Here is an 8,684-nt window from a genome sequence, read left to right as displayed (position 1 = left end):
ATATTTAGTAGGTATATTTATGTTAGTAATATTTTATTAATATATTTAGTAGGTATATTTATGTTAGTAATACTTTATAATATATTTAGTAGGTATATTCATGTTAGTAATACTTTATAATATATTTAGTAGATACATTTATGTTAGTAATATTTTATTAATATATTTAGTAGGTATATTTATGTTAGGAATATTTTATTAATACATTTAGTAGGTATATTTATGTTAGGAATACTTTATTAATACATTTAGTAGGTATATTTATGTTAGTAATACTTTCTTAATATATGAATATATTTAGTAGATACATTTATGTTAGGAATACTTGATTAATATATTTAGTAGGTATATTTATTTCAAATCAAATCAAATCATATTTTATTGGTCACATACACATGGTTAGCAGATGTTAATGCGAGTGTAGCGAAATGCTTGTGCTTCTAGTTCCGACAATGCAGTAATAACCAACAAGTAATCTAACTAACAATTCCAAAACTACTGTCTTATACACAGTGTAAGGGGATAAAGAATATGTACATAAGGATATATGAATGAGTGATGGTACAGAGCAGCATAGGCAAGATACAGTAGATGATATCGAGTACAGTATATACATATGAGATGAGTATGTAAACAAAGTGGCATAGTTAAAGTGGCTAGTGATACATGTATTACATAAGGATGCAGTCAATGATATAGAGTACAGTATATACGTATGCATATGAGATGAATAATGTAGGGTAAGTAACATTATATAAGGTAGCATTGTTTAAAGTGGCTAGTGATATATTTACATCATTTCCTATCAATTCCCATTATTAAAGTGGCTGGAGTTGAGTCAGTGTCATTGTCAGTGTGTTGGCAGCAGCCACTCAATGTTAGTGGTGGCTGTTTAACAGTCTGATGGCCTTGAGATAGAAGCTGTTTTTCAGTCTCTCGGTCCCAGCTTTGATGCACCTGTACTGACCTCGCCTTCTGGATGATAGCAGGGGTGAACAGGCAGTGGCTCGGGTGGTTGATGTCCTTGATGATCTTTATGGCCTTCCTGTAACATCGTGTGGTGTAGGTGTCCTGGAGGGCAGGTAGTTTGCCCCCGGTGATGCGTTGTGCAGACCTCACTACCCTCTGGAGAGCCTTACGGTTGAGGGCGGAGCAGTTGCCGTACCAGGCGGTGATACAGCCCGACAGGATGCTCTCGATTGTGCATCTGTAGAAGTTTGTGAGTGCTTTTGGTGACAAGCCGAATTTCTTCAGCCTCCTGAGGTTGAAGAGGCGCTGCTGCGCCTTCTTCACGATGCTGTCTGTGTGAGTGGACCAATTCAGTTTGTCTGTGATGTGTATGCCGAGGAACTTAAAACTTGCTACCCTCTCCACTACTGTTCCATCGATGTGGATAAGGGGGTGTTCCCTCTGCTGTTTCCTGAAGTCCACAATCATCTCCTAAGTTTTGTTGACGTTGAGTGTGAGGTTATTTTCCTGACACCACACTCCAAGGGCCCTCACCTCCTCCCTGTAGGCCGTCTCGTCGTTGTTGGTAATCAAGCCTACCACTGTTGTGTCGTCCGCAAACTTGATGATTGAGTTGGAGGCGTGCGTGGCCACGCAGTCGTGGGTGAACAGAGAGTACAGGAGAGGGCTCAGAACGCACCCTTGTGGGGCCCCAGTGTTGAGGATCAGCGGGGAGGAGATGTTGTTGCCTACCCTCACCACCTGGGGGCGGCCCGTCAGGAAGTCCAGTACCCAGTTGCACAGGGCGGGGTCGAGACCCAGGGTCTCGAGCTTGATGACGAGCTTGGAGGGTACTATGGTGTTGAATGCCGAGCTGTAGTCGATGAACAGCATTCTCACATAGGTATTCCTCTTGTCCAGATGGGTTAGGGCAGTGTGCAGTGTGGTTGAGATTGCATCGTCTGTGGACCTATTTGGGCGGTAAGCAAATTGGAGTGGGTCTAGGGTGTCAGGTAGGGTGGAGGTGATATGGTCCTTGACTAGTCTCTCAAAGCACTTCATGAAGACGGATGTGAGTGCTACGGGGCGGTAGTCGTTTAGCTCAGTTACCTTAGCTTTCTTGGGAACAGGAACAATGGTGGCCCTCTTGAAGCATGTGGGAACAGCAGACTGGTATAGGGATTGATTGAATATGTCCGTAAACACACCGGCCAGCTGGTCTGCGCATGCTCTGAGGGCACGGCTGGGGATGCTGTCTGGGTCTGCAGCCTTGCGAGGGTTAACACGTTTAAATGTTTTACTCACCTCGGCTGCAGTGAAGGGGAGACCGCATGTTTTCGTTGCAGGCCGTGTCAGTGGCACTGTATTGTCCTCAAAGCGGGCAAAAAAGTTATTTAGTCTGCCTGGGAGCAAGACATCCTGGTCCGTGACTGGGCTGGATTTCTTCCTGTAGTCCGTGATTGACTGTAGACCCTGCCACATGCCTCTTGTGTCTGAGCCGTTGAATTGAGATTCTACTTTGTCTCTGTACTGACGCTTAGCTTGTTTGATAGCCTTGCGGAGGGAATAGCTGCACTGTTTGTATTCGGTCATGTTACCAGACACCTTGCCCTGATTAAAAGCAGTGGTTCACGCTTTCAGTTCCACACGAATGCTGCCATCAATCCACGGTTTCTGGTTAGGGAATGTTTTAATCGTTGCTATGGGATATATTTTAGGAATACTTGATTAATATATTTAGTAGATATATTTATGTTAGTAATCATTTATTAATACATTTAGTAGATATATTTATGTTAGGAATACTTTATTAATACATTTAGTAGATATATTTATGTTAGTAATACTTTCTTAATATATGAATATATTTAGTAGGTATATTTATGTTAGGAATACTTTATTAATATATTTAGTAGGTATATTTATGTTAGGAATACTTTATTAATACATTTAGTAGATATATTTATGTTAGTAATACTTTCTTAATATATGAATATATTTAGTAGGTATATTTATGTTAGGAATACTTTATTAATATATTTAGTAGGTATATTTATGTTAGGAATACTTTATTAATACATTTAGTAGATATATTTATGTTAGTAATACTTTATTAATATATTAATATATTTAGTAGGTATATTTATGTTAGTAATATTTTAATAATATATTTAGTAGATATATTTATGTTAGGAATACTTTATAATATATTTAGTAGGTATATTTATGTTAGGAATACTTTATTAATACATTTTGTATTTTCTAAGGCTCATCATCCAGGCAGCAGTGTTAGGGTAACCTAGGCAGCAGCCTTACCACACCACAGAGTAGTTGCAAACAAGAAAGTAGTCCCAGGGCGCTAGGAGAGAGAGAAAGTAATCCCTGAGCAGCCGCCTCGCCCCCATGTCTTCTTCCACTGATACTTCTAACCCTGTTCCTAGGATACAAGTTCCACTGCTGTCAGACCTAAGAAACTAGTTTCATACACATCAGGTGCATCTATATGGGCTCCCAAGTGGCATAGTGGTCTAAGGCACTGCATCTCAGTGCAAGAGGTGTCACTACAGTCCCTGGTTCAAATCCAGGCTGTATCACATCCATTTTGATTGGGAGTCCCATAGGGCGGTGCACAATTGGCCCAGCGTTGCTGGGGTAGGCCGTCATTGTAAATAAGAATTTTTCTTACCTGACTTGCCTAGTTAAAAAATATATTTTAAACCTTTTTAAAGACATGCTTGGGAACAACTACTATGTATTATATAATCCTCTTTAGTCATACATGCTGAATCTATTAGCAGAATTACTGTCTTAGGTTAGCTATGAAATCACTATCTTGAAAGCGACTGTTTTTCTGGAAGCTGTGCTGTGCCATTTCCCCCTACATTTTCCCCCAGGAGGGCCAGCACTCCTAGCAATTTGAGTTCTAGCCAATGAGCTTCAGTCCCTCGCCATTTGCGAGGGGCTGCGCACATGCGGCGGAGCGAGACCAATGAAGTCGTGCACATTTCTGTACATATGTGATGTTGTACTCAATTTTCAGCAAACCACTTTGGGCTCGTGGGCATTACTTTAAGAACTACTGGTAAGTATAGAAAAGTACCGGAGAATCTCTTTAACATTAAAGGGTCTTCTTCTTGTCTTATTTCCTTATTCCTCTCCTTGTTACATTTACATTTTAGTAATTTAGCAGACACTCTTATCCAGAGCGACTTACAGTTAATGCATTCATCTTAAGACCTTTTTATTTAACCCTTATTTTACCAGGTAAGTTGAGTGAGAACACATTCTCATTTACAGCAATGACCTGGGGAATAGTTACAGGGGAGAGGAGGGGGGATGAATGAGCCAATTGGAAGACTGAAGGTAGCTAGGTGGGACAACCACATATAAGAGTCATAGTAAGTCCATTTTTCTTCAATAAATAACTATCAGCAAAGTCAGAGCTGGTAAGGAGGAAGAAGGTCAAGTGCAAGTGTTAGTTCACGAAATACATATTATCTTTTATTGTTATTATTAATTTGTTTAAACATTGGGGGGGTTTGGATGAGGAGGAGGTGCAAGGGGGATGCTGTGAGATTATTTAAGATATTCTTTGAAGCGGTTTCACATGTTTCCGGAAGATGGGCAAGGACTCTGCTGTCCTAGCTTCAGGGAAAGGGGTGGGAGGGCCTAGAGACCAGAGGTGGGCATAGCCTGTAGGTAGGGAGGGGGACTCTGCTGTCCTAGCTTCAGCGAAAGGGGTGGGAGGGCCTAGAGACCAGAGGTGGGCAGGGACTCTGCTGTCCTAGCTTCAGGGAAAGGGGTGGGAGGGCCTAGAGACTAGAGGTGGGCATAGCCTGTAGGTAGGGAGGGGGACTCTGCTGTCCTAGCTTCAGGGAAAGGGGTGGGAGGGCCTAGAGACCAGAGGTGGGCATAGCCTGTAGGTAGGGAGGGGGACTCTGCTGTCCTAGCTTCAGCGAAAGGGGTGGGAGGGCCTAGAGACCAGAGGTGGGCAGGGACTCTGCTGTCCTAGCTTCAGTGAAAGGGGTGGGAGGGCCTAGAGACCAGAGGTGGGCATAGCCTGAAGGCAGGGAGGGGAGTTCCTCTTGCTGCTCTGTAGGCAGTACCATGGTTTGGAGGCACGGAGAAGTGGTGTGACATGCGAGAACTTGGGAAGGTTGAACATGGGAGAACTTGCCTCCATTCCTTATTCATTTGCTTGTCTCCTCTCCTCATTCCTATCCTTGTCTTCTCCGTATCACTCTCCTTGTCTAATATTAAAGAAGTCTCGAGGTATTGTTCGCCTGAGGTAGAGTACCTTATGGTAAGCTGTAGAACACACTATCTACCAAGAAAGTTCTCATCTGTGTTATTCGTAGCCGTCAATTTACCACCACAGACCAATGCTGGCACAAACACAGCACTCAAACAACTCTATAAGGCCATAAGCAAACAAGAAATTGCTCACCCAGAAGCGGTGCTCCTAGTGGCTGGGGACTTTAATGCAGGCAAACGTAAATCAGTTTAACCAAATTTTTACCAGCATGTCACATGAGCAACAAGAGGAAAAAAAACTCTAGACCACCTTTACATCACACACAGAGATACACACAAAGCTCTCCCTCACCCTCCATTTGGCAAATCTGACCAAAATGATATCCTCCTGATTCCTGCTTACAAGCAAAAACTAAAGCAGGAAGTACCAGTGAATGGTTCAATACGGAAGTGGTCAGATAACGCAGATGCTAAACTACAGGACTGTTTTGCAGCACAGACTGGAATATATTCCTGGATTCATCCAATGGCACTGAGGAGTATCCCACATCAGTCACCAGCTTGATCAATAAGTGCATCGATGACGTCGTCCCCACAGTGACCGTACGTACATTTCCCAACAAGAAGCTATGGATTACAGGTAACATCCACACCGAGCTAAAGGCTAGAGCTGCCGCTTTCAAGGAGCGGGATACTAATCTGGATGCCTAAGAAAGAAATCCCGCTATGCCCTCAGACGAACCATCAAACAAGCAAAGCATCAATACGGACGACAAAGGGAAATCCAGACACGAGCTGTCCAGTGATGGGAGCCTACCAGATGAGCGAAATGCCTTTTATGCTCGCTTCGAGGCTAAAAACATCAACTTGGAACCGGTACCCCCTGTATATAACCTCCACACTGACAACAGTACTGGTACCCCCTGTACATTGCCTCCACACTGACTCGGTACCAGTACCCCCTGTATATAGCCTCCACATTGACTCTGTACCGGTACCCCCTGTATATAGCCTCCACATTGACTCTGTACCGGTACCCCCTGTATATAGCCTCCACATTGACTCTGTACCGGTACCCCCTGTATATAGCCTCCACACTGACTCTGTACCGGTACCCCCTGTATATAGCCTCCACACTGACTCGGTACCGGTACCCCCTGTATATAGCCTCCACACTGACTCGATACCGGTACACCCTGTATATAGCCTCCACACTGACTCTGTACCGGTACCCCCTGTATATATCCTCCACACTGACTCTGTACCGGTACCCCCTGTATATAGCCTCCACACTGACTCTGTACAGGTACCCCCTGTATATAGCCTCCACGCTGACTCGATACCGGTACCCCCTGTATATAGCCTCCACACTGACTCGGTACCGGTACCCCCTGTATATAGCCTCCACATTGACTCTGTACCGGTACCCCCTGTATATAGCCTCCACATTGACTCTGTACCGGTACCCCCTGTATATAGCCTCCACATTGACTCTGTACCGGTACCCCCTGTATATAGCCTCTGAACTGACTCTGTACCGGTACCCCCTGTATATAGCCTCCACACTGACTCGATACTGGTACCCCTTGTATATAGCCTCCACACTGACTCTGTACTGGTACCCCCTGTATATAGCCTCCACACTGACTCGGTACCGGTTCCCCCTGTATAAAGCCTCCACACTGACTCGATACCGGTACCCCCTGTATATAGCACATTGACTCGGTACCGGTACCCCCTGTATATAGCCTCCACACTGACTCTGTACCGGTACCCCCTGTATATAGCCTCCACATTGACTCGGTACCGGTACCCCCTGTATATAGCCTCCACACTGACTCTGTACCGGTACCCCCTGTATATAACCTCCACATTGACTCGGTACCAGTACCCCCTGTATATAGCCTCCACACTGACTCGGTACTGGTACCCCCTGTATATAGCCTCCACACTGACTCGATACCGGTACCCCCTGTATATAGCCTCCACATTGACTCTGTACCGGTACCCCCTGTATATAGCCTCCACACTGACTCGATACCGGTACCCCCTGTATATAACCTCCACACTGACTCTGTACTGGTACCCCCTGTATATAGCCTCCACACTGACTCGATACCGGTACCCCCTGTATATAGCCTCCACACTGACTCAGTACCGGTACCCCCTGTATATAGCCTCCACACTGACTCTGTACCAGTACCCTCTGTATATAGCCTCCACACTGACTCTGTACCGGTACCCCCTGTATATAGCCTCCACATTGACTCTGTACCAGTACCCCCTGTATATAGTCTCCACATTGACTCTGTTCCAGTACCCCCTGTATATAGCCTCCACACTGACTCTGTACCAGTACCCTCTGTATATAGCCTCCACACTGACTCTGTACCTGTACCCCCTGTATATAGCCTCCACACTGACTCTGTACCAGTACCCTCTGTATATAGCCTCCACACTGACTCTGTACCGGTACCCCCTGTATATAGCCTCCACATTGACTCTGTACCAGTACCCCCTGTATATAGTCTCCACATTGACTCTGTTCCAGTACCCCCTGTATATAGCCTCCACACTGACTCTGTACCAGTACCCTCTGTATATAGCCTCCACACTGACTCTGTACCTGTACCCCCTGTATATAGCCTCCACATTGACTCGGTACCGGTACCCCCTGTATATAGCCTCCACATTGACTCTGTACTGGTACCCCCTGTATAAAGCCTCCACATTGACTCTGTACTGGTACCCCCTGTATATAGCCTCCACATTGACTCTGTACTGGTACCCCCTGTATAAAGCCTCCACATTGACTCTGTACTGGTACCCCCTGTATAAAGCCTCCACATTGACTCTGTACTGGTACCCCCTGTATATAGCCTCCACATTGACTCTGTACCGTAATACCCTGTATATAGCCTCCACACTGACTCAGTACCGGTACCCCCTGTATATAGCCTCCACACTGACTCTGTACCGGTACCCCCTGTATATAGCCTCCACATTGACTCTGTACTGGTACCCCCTGTATAAAGCCTCCACATTGACTCTGTACTGGTACCCCCTGTATATAGCCTCCACATTGACTCTGTACTGGTACCCCCTGTATATAGCCTCCACATTGACTCTGTACTGGTACCCCCTGTATATAGCCTCCACACGGACTCTGTACCGGTACCCCCTGTATATAGCCTCCACACTGACTCTGTACCAGTACCCCCTGTATATAGCCTCCACACTGACTCTGTACTGGTACCCCCTGTATATAGCCTCCACACTGACTCTGTACTGGTACCCCCTGTATAAAGCCTCCACATTGACTCTGTACTGGTACCCCCTGTATATAGCCTCCACACTGACTCTGTACTGGTACCCCCTGTATATAGCCTCCACATTGACTCTGTACTGGTACCCCCTGTATATAGCCTCCACATTGACTCTGTACTGGTACCCCTTGTATATAGCCTCCACATTGACTCTGT

Source organism: Oncorhynchus kisutch, unplaced genomic scaffold (genome assembly GCF_002021735.2).
Source record: "Oncorhynchus kisutch isolate 150728-3 unplaced genomic scaffold, Okis_V2 scaffold514, whole genome shotgun sequence".
Classification (NCBI taxonomy): domain Eukaryota; kingdom Metazoa; phylum Chordata; class Actinopteri; order Salmoniformes; family Salmonidae; genus Oncorhynchus; species Oncorhynchus kisutch.
Note: the sequence above shows the minus strand (reverse complement) of the source record.